The sequence below is a fragment of the Gracilinanus agilis genome, chromosome 1 (assembly GCF_016433145.1).
Source record: "Gracilinanus agilis isolate LMUSP501 chromosome 1, AgileGrace, whole genome shotgun sequence".
NCBI classification, from domain to species: Eukaryota; Metazoa; Chordata; class Mammalia; order Didelphimorphia; family Didelphidae; genus Gracilinanus; species Gracilinanus agilis.
Window position 1 is genome coordinate 66,450,107 of NC_058130.1, and position 17,357 is coordinate 66,467,463.

Consider the following 17,357-nt stretch of genomic DNA (forward strand, 5'->3'; position numbering starts at 1 on the left):
CAGGGGTCTAATTACTCAAATATACAAGGAGTTAAATCAATTGTATAAAAAATCAAGCCATTCCCCAATTGAAAAATGGGCAAGAGACATGAATAGGCAATTTTCAGGTAAAGAAATCAAAAGTATCAATAAGCACATGAGAAAGTGTTCTAAATCTCTAATAATTAGAGAAATGCAAATCAAAACAATTCTGAGGTATCACCTCACACATAGCAGATTGGCTAAAATGAAAGAAGGGGAGAGTAATGAATGCTGGAGGGGATGTGGCAAAATTGGGATATTAATGCATTGCTGGTGGAGTTGTGAACTGATCCAACCATTCTGGCTGGCAATTTGGAACTATGCTCAAAAGGCTATAAAAGAATGCCTGCCGTTTGATCCAGGTATACCATTGTTGGATTTGTACCCCCAAAGAGATCATAGATAAATAGACTTGTACGAAAATATTTATAGCTGAGCTTTTTGTGGTGGCAAAGAACTGGAAAAGGAGGGTATGACCCTCAATTGGGGAATGGCTGAACAAACCGTGGTATATGCGGGTGATGGAATACTATTGTGCTAAAAGGAATAATAAACTGGAGGAATTCCATGTGAACTGGAAAGATGTCTAGGAACTGATGCAGAGTGAGAGGAGCAGAGCCAGAAGAACACTATACACAGAGACTGATATACTATGGTAAAATCGAATGCAATGGACTTCTGTACCAGCAGCAATACAGTGACCCAGGACAGCTCTGAGGGATTTATGGTAATGAATGCTGCCCACATTCAGAGGAAGGACTGCAGGAGAGGAAACATAGAAGATAAACAATTGCTTGAATGCATGGGCTGAGGCGGACATGATTGGGGATGTGGACTTGAAACGACCACACCAATGCAACTAACAACAATTTGGAAATAGGCCCTGAACAAGGACCCATGTTACAACCAGTGGAAATGTGCATCGGCCATGGGTGGGGGGAGAGCGGGGGGTGAAGGGGAAAGTAGGGGCATGAAGCATGTAAACATGTTAAAAACGAATATTAATAAATGTTTTAAAAAAATAAAAAAAATGTGAAGGAAGGTGGCCCAGCATTTCCAAATTTCAAACTATGTTACAAAATAACAGTAATAAATATAATCTGGTCCTGGCTAAGATATAATAGTGATAGATAATTGAAGTAGTAAATGACCATAGTAATCTGTGTTTATTAAGCCCAAAGATACAAGCTTTTGAATTAAACTTGCTTATGAATTTTTATGAAATACCATTTGACAAAAGTTGCTGAGAAAACTGAAAAGCAGATTGACAGAAACTATGCTTAGACCAACATGTGACACTATATATCCAGATAAGGTCAAAATGGATATATGATAGAAATAAAGAGTGACATCATAAATAAATTAGGGGAGCACAGAACAACGTACCTATCAGATCTATAGGTAAATGAAGAATTTATAACCAAACTAGAGATATAGAGGATCACAGGGAGCAAAATGGATAATTTTGATTGTATGAAATTAAAAACTTTTGCATAAACAAAATGAATGTAGCCAAAATTAGAAAGAAAATTGAGAAAAATTCTTATAGCAAGTTTCTTTGATAAAAGCCTTATATATATTTATATGTGTGCATATAGGAACAGTCAAATTTATAAAAATAAGTCATTCCCCAATTGACAAATGGTCAAAGAATATGGAGAGTCAGTTTTTAGAAAAAGAAATCAAAACTATCAATAGTCACATGAAAAAATGCTCTGAATCACTACTGATTAGAGAAATGCAAATTAAAACTACTCTGAGTTACCACCTCATAACTATCAGATTGGCTAATGTGACAGAAAAGGAAAATGACAAATTCCAAAGTGGATATGGAAAGATCAGGGAACTAATGTACTATTTAAAAAAAAAATAAAACCCTTACCTTTTGTCGTGGAGTCAATACTATATATTGTCTCTAAGGCAGAAGACTGCTGAGGGCTAGGCAATGGGAGTCAAGTGACTTGCCCAGGATCACATAGCTAGGAAGGCCTGGCTCTCAATCCATGAGCTACCCAGCTGCCCCTGAACTAATGTACTATTGGTGGAGTCGTGAACCAATTTAACCATTCTGGAGAACAATTTGGAACCACACCCAAAGAACTACAAAACTATTCATACCCTTTGATCCAGAAATTCCATTACTGGGTCCATATATCCCAAAGAGATCAAAGAAAATGGGAAAAGACCCATTTGTAGAAAAATATGTAGAGTAGTTCTTTTTGTGGTGGCAAAGAATTGGAAATTGAGGGGGATGTCCATCAGTTCGGGAATGACTGAAAAAGTTGTGGTGTATGATTGTGATGAGATACTATTGTGCCATAAGAAAGGATGAGGGTGGTTTCAGAAAACAAACAAACCAAGCTAGGAAGACTTCTATGAACTCATGCAAAGTGAAGTGAGCAGAACCAGGAAAACACTGTACACACTAACAACAATATTGTAAAGATGATCCACTGTGAATAACTTAGCTATTCTGATCAAGACAATGATCCAAGATAATTACAAAGGACTTATGATGAAAAATGAAATCCACCTCCAGAGAAAGGACTGATGAAGTTTGAATGCAGATTGATGCATATTTTTTCAAACTTTCTTTTCTTTTCTTTTTGGTCTATTTTCTTTTGTAACATGGCTAATTTGAAAATATGTTTGTGGGGGCAGCTGGGTGGTTCAGTGGATTCAGAGCCAGACCTAGAGACGGGAGGTCCTAGTTTCAAATCTGGCCTCAGACACTTCTTAGCTGTGTGACCCTGGGCAAGTCTCTTAATCCCCATTGCCTAACCTTTACTACTCTTCTGCCTTGGAACCAATAAACAATATTGATTCTAAGATGGAAAGTAAGGGTTTGAAAAAAATATGTTTTGCATGAGTTCACATATATAATTTCGAATTTCTTGTTTTCTCAAGGATGGGAGAGAGATGAGGGAGAGGGAGAGATTTGGAAATCAGAATTTTAAAAATGAATAAAATATTTTTTATGTATGCACATGAAAAGGATCTTTTGCTCCTTGGGTAGATTTGAGTGGATGAAGAAAAACATGAGGAGATGGAACAGCAGTAGTCTTTGAGAGAGGTCCTTCTCTTTATTCTCTTCCCCAGCTCTAGATCTGTGATCCTATGACCATATGATACTCAAATTGTAATGAGGCAAAGGCTTCTGGGACCACTAATATTCCCTGTGGTCTCCCAATAAATTCTCATAATCTTATTTAGCACTTATCTCTGTTAATAACTATTTTGGGGCCAACAGTGAAAAACTGTTCAGTTTTGTGCTTTTTATTGTAAGTTCTACTAGGGGATGGCTTTAAGGGGGATATCTGTAGAATAGAGAAATATACTACTTTTGTGCAATTTATTTTATTGCCCCTTTGAAGACTCCTTGAGTCCTATGGGAATTTTCCTGGCCTGTTTTGGGGAGGGTGTGGTTCATTCTGGATAGTGCTTATGTGTCATTCTATCCCATTACATCCCTGAACCCACATGACTTTACTTTGGAATCTAAGATTGCCCAAGAATCTGAAATTGTGCAAGTTCAGAACTGGGAGATGGGGGAGGGGGAAGGGAGGAACTGTCCTTTTGCCTCTAAATCTTACAGAACTGCCTAAGTCAGGGATCAGGGGGCTAGAGAGGAAGAGGAGGGGGAGACAGATTTATCTCAGAGTTCATTCCGAGTCTAACCAGGACCAATTTGAATATCTTATTCCCTGCAATATCATCTACTCCCCACATATTCAGCTATCATTCTATTGGAATTATTCCAGTATCTCCAGCCATCAGGAATACAGGCTTATTTCTGTCTCTACCCGGATAACCTCACTGGCACCTCTAGCTCAACATATCTCAAGCTGAACTAATCGTTATCTTCTCATTCTCAAATGAGCTCTTCTTTCAGAGTTCCCAATTTCTGTTGATGGAACAGCCCATCTTGCATTTAGTCCTAAAATATTGGAGTCCTTGTTGACTCTGGCTCCTCTGTACCTCATGTCCAATTAATATGCAATTCCTGTCCATTTTACCTCTGTAGTATCTCTTCTCTATCTACCTCTTCCTTTCCATTCTTACTGCCATTGTTTTGTCCTGATTAATATGGCCAAGGCTATTGCAAAAGTCTTCCTGCCTCTAGTCTCTTCCCCCTCTAATCTCTCCTTCATGTGGCAGCAGATTACTCTCTAAAAGCACACTTCTGATCATTTCACTCCCCAACTGATTTACTCTCAGAAAATTCAGAGCTCTCAATCTAGAATTCAAGGCCTTTCAGAATCTTATTCCAATATCCTTTTATTCCAATATCTTTTCGTAGGTGTATTCCCTACTATTCTCCCTCACACGTTCTACACTTCAGCTGGATTGTACTATGGGCTACTCCTTTAACTACCTAATTTTCATAAAACCATTTGTTTCTCACCAATCTTCACATATTGAAATATTACCCAGCTCAGATGCCCTGTCCTCCATGTCATAAATCTCTGCAAGTCAGCTCCAGATGGACAGCAGCTCTTCCAACTCTGAATTTCCTTAGCTCTTTGTAAAGTACTTCCCTTATGGAACTTCAAAAATAATTGCCTGAATGACACTTACTGAATGGCACTCTGGGCATATCTGATCTCTCCCTTCCAGAAGGTATTATTCTCTATTATTTATATATCATACAGATTGTATTATATGTCATATAATATCTCTATTAGCAACTAAGTTGCTAAGTAAAACACCTTAAAATAAGAAAGACTTCTTAAATAAATGAATGAGTAAATGAATTAATGGTAAAGAGCGAGGATTGTGTCTTTTTCTCAAGTCAATATGTCTTTAGAAAGCAATTACCTTCTGCTTAGACACTTTCAGTGGACAAGGAGGAAGACAAAAGAGGAAAATTTTATTCAATTCAATTTAGTTCAGTTCAATTCAATTTCCAGCCCTTTGCTAAGTACCAGTACTCTCTTCATGTGCTTACAATCTTGCCACAGAAACAAAGCACATAAATACTGTGACCTATGAATGCCCTAAGACAAATGGATAATGCATGTAAAAATACTTTGTAAACTGCTATGTAAATGTCAGCTATAATGATTACTTTCAATAGTTCCGAGAAAAAAGAGCTCTAGATGAGCAGAAATGTAGTAGACAGAACACTGGACTTGGAGTTAGGAGTCTTTGGTTTTTGATTCAGCCTCACTTTCTGTGTGCTTGTGGGAAAGTCATTTAATGTCCCTGGGCCTCATCTTTAAAATAAGGAGGTTGGATGGGACCTGTAAGTTCTCTTCCAAATCTAAATCTATCAATCCTCTGAGTAATGTAGAATGGGTAGTCAAGGAAGGCTTCTTGGAGGAAGTAATTAGAACTGAACCTTGAAGGGTAGATTTTTCTATTTTAGGGAGAGGGAGGTTAGCAGGCAGAAAATCAAAAACTGAAAGACACCATAATTTAGTGGAAAGATGGTCAAATTTGGCATTTGGAATAAGCTTCGTTCAAATCCCTGTTCTTTTTAATGGCTGTATGACTTTGGGCAAGTCATTTAATCTCTATGGACCTCAGTTTCCACTTTGTAAATGGAGTAGATGAACCCTTATGTCCCTTATGCCTCTAAATTCTATGATCCTATGACAAATCAGATTTGGAGGAAGAGTAAGAATGAAGGGAGAGAAACAGAGTGAAGATATTTTCCCCTAGGGTATCAGCCTATGCTTGATCGAAGGACTGAAGAGTAAGGGATGAAGAGGAATAAGTATTTCCTTTTCTTCCATTCTGCTGTCCATCTTCATCCCAATGCCAGCCTAAGTCTCAGGGCTTAGGCAGCTCAGTCTGCAGAAATGCCTTTCAAATGAACTGCGGAAGGGGCGAAGCAGGTGAGGTTCAAACATCAATCCCTGCCTTATGAAAGGCAGTACGATTTTGTGCTACGATGCCAGTGTTATTGTTTTTTCCTTATAATTCACAGTCAAATAATTTTCCTAAGGAATCCTCTGACTATTTTTGACCAAGAATCTTCTGTGGTCTAATGCTTTGAGAGTGTCTGCATACACAGGCCAAATGGAGGGTGAGGTGGGGAGAAGGCTTGTGAGAGAGGGTAGGGAAGAAAGAAATTCAAGTCACTGAATTTTAAGAAAGTTTGCTTTCAGACGACCAATTAGTAACTAGTTATTGTTGAAGTTTGGCCACTCCAAGGGGGAAAAATAGCATGAAGGGTGTTTATTGTCTTTTTTCCTTCTCTTCACTCCCATCTACTCCCTGTCTTTGCCCTATCCTTCCTTTTGTCCTTCCTTTCTCTCTTTCTATGCCCTATTCCCTCATACTTTCTCTCTTCTCTCTTCTCTCTCCTTTTTCTCTTTTAAAATTATAAAAATTCTTTTTAAAGATTCTTTTATCTTTCCCCTTTTCCTAACTTCTTTCCTTCCCTCTTAGAAATGCACTCCAACCATCCTTGGGATGGTTCTTGGTGGCCTCACTCCCTGGAGCTTTCTCTGGTGTGGTTTTGTCCCCTCTCATACCCAGGGACAGGCCACTCCTGAGCTCTCGTTTCAACTTCCCATCCAACTAAATGACTTTTCTTTTGGTCTGAGCCTGCTTCAGTGTTTCATGCTCACTTCCGGGCTTCCCACCTGGCCTCCACTGAACTCATTCGTTCCCACCACAGAGAATGAGGCATCTCATGATGCCTTGCTTCTCTCTCTCTTTGCCAGACAGAGTTGCTCACTTCTCCTAACATGTTAATCCTGGTTTGCATCTGTTTGACATTGGAGAAAAATCTTGCAAATGAAAACTCTTTGGCCCAAGCTTTGGTTGACAGCAGAATGAATTTTCCAGGTCCTGACATTCCATCTTGTAAGATTCCAGTAGACTTTTGGCAAACTCTCTTCTGTATCTTTGGATACAACACAATGTATTCGGAAACTGCAAAGTTATGTTCTTTCTGATCATTAGGAGAGGTAAATTCTCCATGTCCCACTTGATTTGGGAGAGAATAGAGATTGATTTAACTTTGTCAACATGCTAATGCATTCCAGAGAGGTGGGGAGAAGGTTTTTTCTTTTCTTTTCTTTTTTTTTAATTCAGTTTTCAATCTGAGTCCTATGAAAAACCTTCTCTTCGAATGACAAGTTGACCACAACAGTGATTTTTTTTTGATGGACAAAGAGCCCATTGGTCTTCCCTGGAGGGATTTATTTTTGTAGAATGAACAATTTTAGGCCTGCTTTTCATTATATCATCAGCAGCATGGGGTAGGAAAAAAGCTGGTTGGGAAGGATGGACTGGCTGCCAAAAGAGAAGGAGAGGAGGACTCCGCAGGAGTGGAGGCATTGTTGGGATTCAGACAGAAACAATATGGGTGGAGGGAGATTGAGAATTGGAGGGTAGGGGGTAGATGGGCCTCTGAGGAAAGGAGTTGGGAGAAAATGTGGGATTTTTATGTTTAAAATTCCTAATCACCAAATGAAAGAATATTCTACAGCTGGCCTCTAAGCCCATCACCAGACATACAGAAGCTCATCTGTAGGACAAGAGATGGAAACAAGGAAGATTGTTGGATCCTAGATTTGAGTCTTAAACAAAGACAACTTCTATGGGCAGAGATTGGTGGGAGTTGGGAGACTGAACTAGGAAAGTAAACCAATAATAAGATCCAAAGTTTGACTGAAGAGTTTGGATCACCATCTCTGATGTCCTACTCCAGTTTAGAAGCTATTTCTTTAGGGAATTTTATGGCAAAACAGATAAGGTCACTAATCTGTCCTCTGGGTCATCAGTAATTATATATCTTAGAAAGAATATTCTTTTCTGAAAGGGGGCAGAAAGAGAGATGGAAATGAGAAAAATCTCCAATTGAATTGGTGCATTATTTATTTGGGGAATCCCTAGTGACCCATTTGATCCAGGCCCCAAGAAAGTAGCCTTTAAATAAAGGATAGAGTGGTGCTCATTGCTTGGAAGTAGCTCAGAAAATCACTATTTGTTAACCAGTTTTTAAAAGACATACGATATTTCTTATCCAGGGATCTTTTAATTTAGAGAAGTATAACTCTCCTGTCTTGGGAAAGAATCAGAAAAAGGGCATTTCTTGGCTTAAAGGCAGGGAAAAAGAAGAAATGACCTTTGGAAGGTTATGACAACTTAGTTACTTAGGCATATTCAACTTCTCTGATCCCAAAGCACTGATGGTGCTTTGCATCTTGGCGTCTTTAGTGAGGTCTTGATGATCCATTCTATCTCTTCTGACAATATAAGAAATGATCAGCACCAACCATAGCTGCTGCTATCTCCTAGGATTTTGGGAGGTTCACAGTATCATAGAATTTAGTTCAGGAAGGGGACTTAGAGATCCTGCCATATTCTGCCTTCACAAGCAACTTAAAGATGTTCCAGACTTAGACCAAAGGCTAGGAGAGGCAAAGTCAATAAAGGGACAGAGGCCAAAAGAAACAATGTCAATGATATTGGAAGCTCCCTATACCAGCAATCAATCTCCCTAATAGTTCTGCTATTGAAGGGGGTTAGTTTTCTTCCCTCTAAAGCAAGGATTCTTAACCTGGTTCATGGGAAGTATGTTAAGGAGAAGAACTGGGATGTGCCACTATAGATTCTTTGCCCTTCAAGGATCCCAGTTCATCTATCCAAGTTTCTTGTCTGTTTCTTAGGACAGATTAGGAATAAAGCTAAGAGGAACTAGGTGGATCCCTAGACTCTATCAAGGTTTCCCTGTAGAGGTTGGAAGAGAGTCAACTTAAAGATCATAAAGACCCAATCTATCAATGAGCATTCATTAAGTGCCTACTATGTGTCTGGATAACACAAGGAAGGGACAAGACAGGTGCAGTGAGGATTGTAATGCCAGCTATGGCTAATATTCTTTATAACTCTTGTGTCAATTCTTCCTCCTCATTCCCAGGCCTGGAGAGAAGACCATTTGCTTCTTGGCTCAATAATGCAATGAAAAGGATTAGGGGACATAATGTCAGTTCTGTGTTGGAGGAGACTAGACCAAGGGGAGGAATCTGCTGTTGTCCCCTCTGGGTGGTGTGACCAAGTGACTAAAGCTGAAGTCATGTTTGGAAAATAGTGTAGTCATTTGATCAGTCTCTCGAACAACCCCACCCTTCCTACAGCTACTACTGTTATTCTAGCATCTGTGCTGGCACAACAGCCTGGGGAATAAAGACAAGGGGCACCTCTCCCTTGGTTTAGAAGCAGAGGGAAGAAATTATGGCATGATTGAGAAGGACCAATCAATCAAAAAGTCAACAAGTATTTATTAAGTGCCTACCATGTGTCAGCCTCTGTGGTAGGTGCTGGGGATATAAGTAGAAAGAATGAAACAATCCAGACTCACAATGAACTTTACACTAAGAGGAAAGACAGCAAATAAAGTCATAACAGGATGGAGCCATAGAGACTTTTACCCAGTGTACTAATGCCCAGGAGGTATACTTTCTCCCCAGAGGGGAATATTCTCTTTACCAAGGAGCCTGGCACTTTTTTGTCCTGGCCATGCTATGCAACACATAAGTAGACCACTGTTCTATGATCTGGATCCACACCCAGGGTCTTTGACCTTCCCCTGGGGTCTCTGCTACACAGGGTGATCACTGTCCTCACTCCATTCCTGGCCCCACCTCTAGCCTTCCATTGCTGGAGAGCCCCACTTCCTGTCACCAACATCCACAGTAACACAGATTATTCTCTACGGGAGATGGGTTGTCATTTTTCTCCCAAAGAACTGTGTTCTCATTTGGATTAACCTTTATGCCCTTTCTAGGTCCTATAAGTCTTCCACTTTCTCCCTCTCTCACCCTCAGAATTTTTTCTGCTATGTCATCAGAAAGAGGTCAATTCAAATGTAAGACACAGTCTATTTGGGAGTGTATTCTGCCTTTCTCACTCTCTTCAAATGAATGAAAAGTGACTTGTCTTAGTTAGAATTTCCACATCCTATCCAGACTCAGAATTTTTTTTATGGCCATAGTAGCCCAGGGCATTCTATGCACTTCCTAGAGTTGAACCATCCCACTATGCCACATACATTTACTTCTCCATGATCCCTAATGTCTCAAAGACTTCCTTGAGATTCAGAAAATGCAGTAGAAGGAAGAATTGGAGAATTAGGGAAAGTGAATCACTTCTTATGAAACAGCAGGCATTCTTGACCAGTTGAGAAGAGTACAAAGGATAGATTTACGGGATTGGGTTAGGAGGATTCTTAGCATCAAAACAAAAAAAAAAAAACAAAACACAAAGACAAGAAGACAAACTGAAAAATTCCTGTCAACCAAGTCTTGCTGATTCACAGACATATTTCAGGAAGCAATTCTTTAAACCAAAGCCACCAGTAGCTAGGTCTCTTTAATGCCTTAAGATTCTATAACTCACATGGCATGAAGAAACCCATAGCTTTATACTCAGAGAAATTCTATGTTAATTGTAGCCCCCCAACACCTAAGCTCTGGAAAGGTTTAATTTGAGAATATTTTTCAAAATCATCCCTTGACTCATGCTCCTGCTGAGGTTTTCCCCCTGGGAACCTCAAAATATAGTTGGTATCAAGGACTCTAGGCATATGGGTCAAAAGTGACCATGTATATGCAGCAGAAGGAAGCCAACTATGTATATCAAATAGAGAAAGGTTTTTATTTCATTGTATTCATTAGTAATTGCCCTTAGTACTCCATAAGGACAAAAATGTCATCACTGGTTAATGTCTTTTTAAACAAAATCTTCCATCTTAGAATCAATACTATGTTTGGTTCCGAGGCAGAAGACTAGTAAGGGTTAGGCAATGGGGGTTAAATGACTTGCCCAGGGTCACAAAGCTAGGAAGTATCTGAGGCCAGATTTGAACCTAGGACCTCCTGGCTCTAGGCCTGGCTCTCTATCCATTGAGCCACCTAGCTGCCACCTGGGTGATGTCTTTTGATTCATGCATAAATCAGATTTAAGTGAGGCAGAGTTGCACAAAGTTGTCAGCCTCACTCTCTTCCAGAGGCATCTAAATCCAGGGAGAAGATAAAAGCCAAGACAACTGGTAATGGCTACGGATGACTTCTTTGATGTATAACTAAGCTCTAAGCACTCCACAGTACCTGCTTCCACTGCTTTTATGATCATTGGAACAAATTGTTTTCATCCGATATTTCCACCAGAGAATGTCTTCACATGCCTCAGTTAGATCAGCCCTGACTTGCCAACAGGTTTGAAGCCAGTTGGTTACCTTCAGCCTGCATCAGCCCCCTTAATGAGATGGTTTACCAGGGTGTGACTACTACACATGCCATAGCTTCTTGGAGCCTTAGGTGAGAGCTGGTGGCAGGTGGACACCAAAGGAGAATGAGCAGTCTGAAAAGAGCTTGCCAAGCCCTCTGCAGAGAGATACTAGTCTTCCTTGAACACCCTGTACACCATTTCATTCTACAGAAGGAATGTGAAAACCTCAAAGGATTCACATAAGTCAATTTATCTTTTCCTCTTTTACTGGATCCTGCCTTCTTCTATATACGTATAATTAGGATTTGTTCCCCAGAACTCTAAATTCCAGCATCCCACTTTCCTTCTCATGTTGTGTCCTTACGTTTTGGAGATAAAATTTGTGTGTAACCCCACCCACTACCCCCCTCTCTTTTCCCATGAATGCGGCTGGGAAAACTTTTCTTTACTTAGGTTTTTACTTTGTTCTTTTTATTTCTTTTACTTTAAGTGATTATTGATAAATCTTATAAAATATAATAGTCGGAGTTATTGGATATTGATTTTAATCTTAAAATACATATATTGTCTTTTATACTTATAATTCCAAACCAAGACCGGGCTTCCCCCGAAAAGGTGATGCCCTTGGAGTTACTAGAGAGTCAGTCCTTTAGCCTCTGGAATACTACAGAAACTTGTACCATCCTCCAGGCTTTCAGTGCTACCTGTAAGTTGAGGAATAAAAATTTTCCACTTGGGGCTGGTAAAGGCAACTCCCTTCTACTAGGACGTGCATAGATCACTTAATTCATGATAGTAATAGAAGGAAAATGAAGTTGGTTCCTGACTGTTCCTTTGGTTCTGGGTCATGTTCTTTTTCTTTTTAAAATACTTGCTTCTGCAACTTGAGTAGAACTTTTCTTTCCATAAAAAACTAGCATTTGTATAGTGTTTTAAGTCTGGCAAAGTGCTTTACAAATCTCATGTTATCCTTGCAACAACCTTGGGACAGCGGTTTTACTATTATCCCCATTTTAAAGATGAAGAAACTGAGGCTGAGGTTAAGGGAATTACCCAGGGTTACAAAGCTACTAAGTGTCTTAGGTAGTCTTTGAACTAACTGCAGACCTAGCGATCCATCTATCTATCCATCATGCCACTCGCCTGCCTCACTAAAATTGGTTTACGGTTTTCAAAGCTCTCTAGGAATTTTGACTCAATCATAGGTTTCACTCACACTACTGTCATTTCTGGAACAAAGCGGTTCTCTGGGGAGGGCGGTTCAGTTGGAAAGGTTTTCCCTTCCCTACATACCCAATCCCTGCTCTGATCTCTGTATGTGCTTAGCTCTTTGTGGATGTTCCTCACAGAGATGCCAGTTCACTTTTTATAAGCTTGAGTTGCAAGGTTGCCTCTCAGATGTACCATAACAATCATTCAATCAATCATCCTCTGTGAGAGACCAATGGGTCAATGAGCACTCAAGCCAAGTGTACTCCCTAGACTATACCTGATTATGGAGTTGTCTTCAGTCGACTTAACGTGGAGTCAATAATGATGTGCACACCGTCCCTAGAGTGATGCCTTTAACTGTCAGAACAAAGACTTTATTGAATCTTGTTGTCTAGACTAGTACTACTACTGGTCACAATCCTTTACAAGTAAGCAGTGAACGGACAAGCAATTTAATGAGCACTATGTTCCAGGTGCTGTGCTGGGTGCTGGGAATACAAAGATAAAGAATTTATATAAAAAAGTATGGGACATTGGTCTTAAGGTCAGAGCCCTAGAAAGTGACTGGCTTTCTCCCCTGAAAGCTCTAGGGATAGCCCTTGAAGGGCTCTCTTAATCGCCCAAATCAATATAGCTTTTTCCTAATCTTCAGCTCTCTTCAGGCTTTCACATTGTCAATCAGCCTCTTTCTCGCCTCTCTCTAGGTTTTGGAAACATTATGCTGTCTTCTGGTTCTCCTCCTCCTTGCTTCTTCTCAGTTTCCTTTTCTGTATCTTCATATAGGTCACACTCACTAGCCATGGGTGTCCCATAGGGCTTTGCCTGAGCTGCCTTCTCTTCTCCTTTTATACTACTCGACTTGGTGTCCTCATCAGCTTCCATGGATTTGATTATTATTTCTATGGTGAGGATTCTTGGATCTACTTGCTCAGTTCTAATCTATCTGCCAACTTCCAGAGCTATATCTCCACTTGCCCATCAGACATCTCATAGTGAATATCTTATAGACAGCTTAAACTCAACATGTCCAAGACCAAACTAATTTTCTTTCCTTCCAACTCCTTCCTCCCCCTTCCTAACTTCCCCATTACTTTTGAGGGTACCATGATCCTCCCAATCACCAAGGCTCACCTCCTCCTACATGTCATTCTCACCTCCTCACACTCTCACCTCCCATATCCAATTTGCTGCTAATTCCCATTGATTACCTTTGTAATGTATTTTGCATATGCCTCCTTCTTTCCTTTGGCATTGCCATCACCTGGATTCAGGCCATCATCACCTCAGATCTATATTATTGCAACAACCTGCTGGTTGGTCTCCAAATTACAAATTTCTCCTCACTCCAGTCCTTCCTCCACTCAACTGCCAAAGTGAGCCTTCTTTAGCCCGTGCCACCTCCCTATTCAATAAACTCCGGTGGCTCCATGTCACCTCTAGGATCTAATATAAAATCCTCTAACCTCCTCCCCTTTTCAGTCTTCCTATATCTTATTCTTTCTTCTCTTCTATCCCACAATCTGTGATTTAGTGATCTGGTCTCCTTTTGCTGTTCCTGGAACAAGACACTAACTCTTCATGTTCTAGGCATTTTCCTTGCTTGTCTTTCATGGCTGGAATTCTCTTTCCTCATCTCCACCTCCTCACTTTTCTGGCTTCCTTCAGACCTTAGCTAAAATCTCACCTACCAGAGTCTTCTCCAAACTCCCTTAATTCTAGCACCTACCATGAAAGCATGAACACACACACACACACACACACACACACACACACACACACACACACACATATATATATATAACCTATATCAAATCTCTTACTGTCTCAGGGAAAGGGCAGGGAATAGAGGGAGAAAATTGAAAACTTAGTGTTAGAAAATGAATGTAAGTTTTTTTTACATGTAATTGAGGGGTGGGAGGGCAGCTGGGTGGTTTAGTGTATTGAGAGCCAGGCCCAGCGATAGGAGGTCCTGGGTTCAAATCTGACCACAGACACTTCCTAGCTGTGTGACCCTGGGCAAGTCACTTGACCCCATTGCCTATCCCTTACCACTCTTCTGCCTTGGAGCCAATACACAGTATTGACTCCAAGATGGAAGGTAAGGTTGTTTTTTTTTTTTTAAATACATGTAACTGGGAAAAAATAAAATATTACCCAATCAAAAAAATTTTTATCACTTACCCACAGCGAATTATTTACAATTTACCCTGCACATCTTGTTTCTAAATAGTTGTTTGCATATTGTTTTCCTTCTCTCCCGGAATGTGAGTTCTCCGAGAGCAAGGACTGATTTTTGCCTTTCTTTTTATGATTAGGGCTTTGTACCATCCCTGGTATATACATTTTTATCCACTGATTTGAACTTTTAAACCCCATTTCCTCACTTATAAAATGAGATAAGAATTCTTACACTGCCTACCTTGTCACGAGAAAAGTTTTTTTTTAATCAAAAATGAAATGTTATATAAGTATGAGTAATTATTATTAACTGATCCTCCATTCCTAAGTTCATATGAGAATAACAATACTAATAAAATAAGCAGCAAGCATTTATACAGTGTTTTAAAGTTTGTAAAGAGTTTACAAATATTATTTCATTTTATTCTCATGACCGTTCTGGGAAGGGCATGCGTTTTTTATCATTGTTTTACACATGAGGGAGAGGAGGCAAATAGATGTTAAATGGCTTGCCTAGAATTGCACAAATAGTAATAAATATAATAAAAATAATACTTTAATATTAATTAAGTATATTTTATATGTAACTCTACATTATAATTAATAATATTAATTTACTAATAATTAATAAACACAAAAATAAATAAATGAAATAAGATTGCACAATAGTAAGAAACACTGATGAAAAGATCAAAGGGACCTTAGCAATCATCTAGCCTATTTCACATGTAAGACGGGTGTTCAATGCCTCTCCCTCAATAATTACTAAGGTTTCAGAAACTCAGTCAGTCAATCAAATGTATTTCAACTAGATGGGACAGGGAGGATATTGGGATTAGTTGAGGAAACTCAACCATGCCCTAGGAGTCTTGTGTAAAAACAAAAGAAAACAAAAAACAACTCAAAAAAAAACAACAAAAGTTTTGAACTCGAGCACAGAGAAGAGAGCAGTTCTAGCTAAGTATCTGAGAGAGAATCATTTGGGGCATCTTTACAACATCCCTGAAACAGCTGAGGAAAATGGGTAGCTGAAGTAAGACGGCTTCAAGATTCAACAAAAATTGTGTGTGCCTTTTGTACTATGCCCAACCTACTATGCCTAAGAGGACATCTGTGGGTTGTGAGTTACCTTTTTTGGTACATGGGATCTCTAAACTTGAGCTCACTTTTCCCCGGAGCATCTCTGAACCTATGGGAAATTATGACACCATTTGGGTAGATATTTGGTACCAACTGTTCTTCCTTCAACACCTTAGTAAACATCTGTTTCTAAAAGTTAATTAAACATGACTATCTAATTGATATCAATTGATAATCAATGTGGGAAGCACAGGGGTGGGGATCTTACAACAGAATGCCTTTTAAATATTCCATTTTCAACCCAGCCACAGGACCACAGGGTTCTAGATTTAGAGGTAGAAGAGACTTTGAGGCCCCAGAGGTCAACCTCTTCATTATATAGATGAGGGAATTGAAGCTGAGAAAGGTTAGGAGATTTGCCCAGGGTCACCATAGCTAGTATCTGTGGTAGGATTTGAACTTGAATTTCTAACTCCATTTCCAGTGCTTTGTGAAAATGATATAATTTTAAGCTTTTCTTTAGGTGACCCGAAGACAAAATGTCTCAAGTATGTAATTCTCAGACAACTAATGCATGTGGCTTGATTATAGTCTTTGTTTTATCTAGTACTCCTTTAAAAGCCACTGTGCAGGAAATTAAAGCAATTCGGTGAACCACAATGAATCTATTTTGTGACTCGTTTCTGGAGCTAGCCAGAATTTCTATTTAATCCTAGCTCAATTTTGTCATGTGTGAAAATTTTATTCAACTATGGGAATTGGGAGAAAAACTTATTGCATTGTTTAAACCTAGCCATGCATTGCTGGGAAGCTGGACCACTTCTACCTGTGATTTAGAGACCCTTAACCAAGGACATTGCTGATCAAAAATCCAAATCCAAAACTTGATGCAAGTTTTCTTGAAAGGATATATCTCAAGCAACCCATATGTTTTTTTTTAAATTTAAACATTTATTAATAATCATTTTTAACATGGTTACATGATTCATGCTCCTACTTTCCCCTTCGCCCCCCGCACTCCCCCCACCCATGGCCGACGCATATTTCCACTGGTTTTGTCATGTGTCCTTGTGATCAAGACCTATTTCCAAATTGTTGGTAGTTGCATTGGTGTGGTAGTTTTAAGTCCACACCATCAATCATGTCCACCCTGACCCATGCGTTCAAGCAGTAGCTTTTCTTATATGTTTCCTCTCCTGCAGTTCTTCCTCTGAATGTGGGTAGCATCTTTACCATAAATCCCTCAGAGCTATCTTGTGTCATTGCATTGTTGCTGGTACAGAAGCCCATTACATTCGATTTTACCACAGTATGTCAGTCTCTGTGTACAATGTTCTTCTGGCTCTGCTCCTTTCGCTCTGCATCAGTTCTGGGAGGTCTCTCCAGTTCGCCTGGAACTCCTCCAGTTTATTATTCCTTTTAGCACAATAGTATTCCATCACCCGCATATACCACAGTTTGTTCAGCCATTCCCCAATTGAAGGACATCCCCTCCTTTTCCAGTTTGTTGCCACCACAAAAAGCGCAGCTATAAATATTTTCGTACAAGTCTATTTATCTATGATCTCTTTGGGGTACAAATCCAACAATGGTATGCCTGGATCAAAGGGCAGGCATTCTTTTATAGCCCTTTGAGCATGATTCCAAATTGCCAGCCAGAATGGCTGGATCAGTTCACA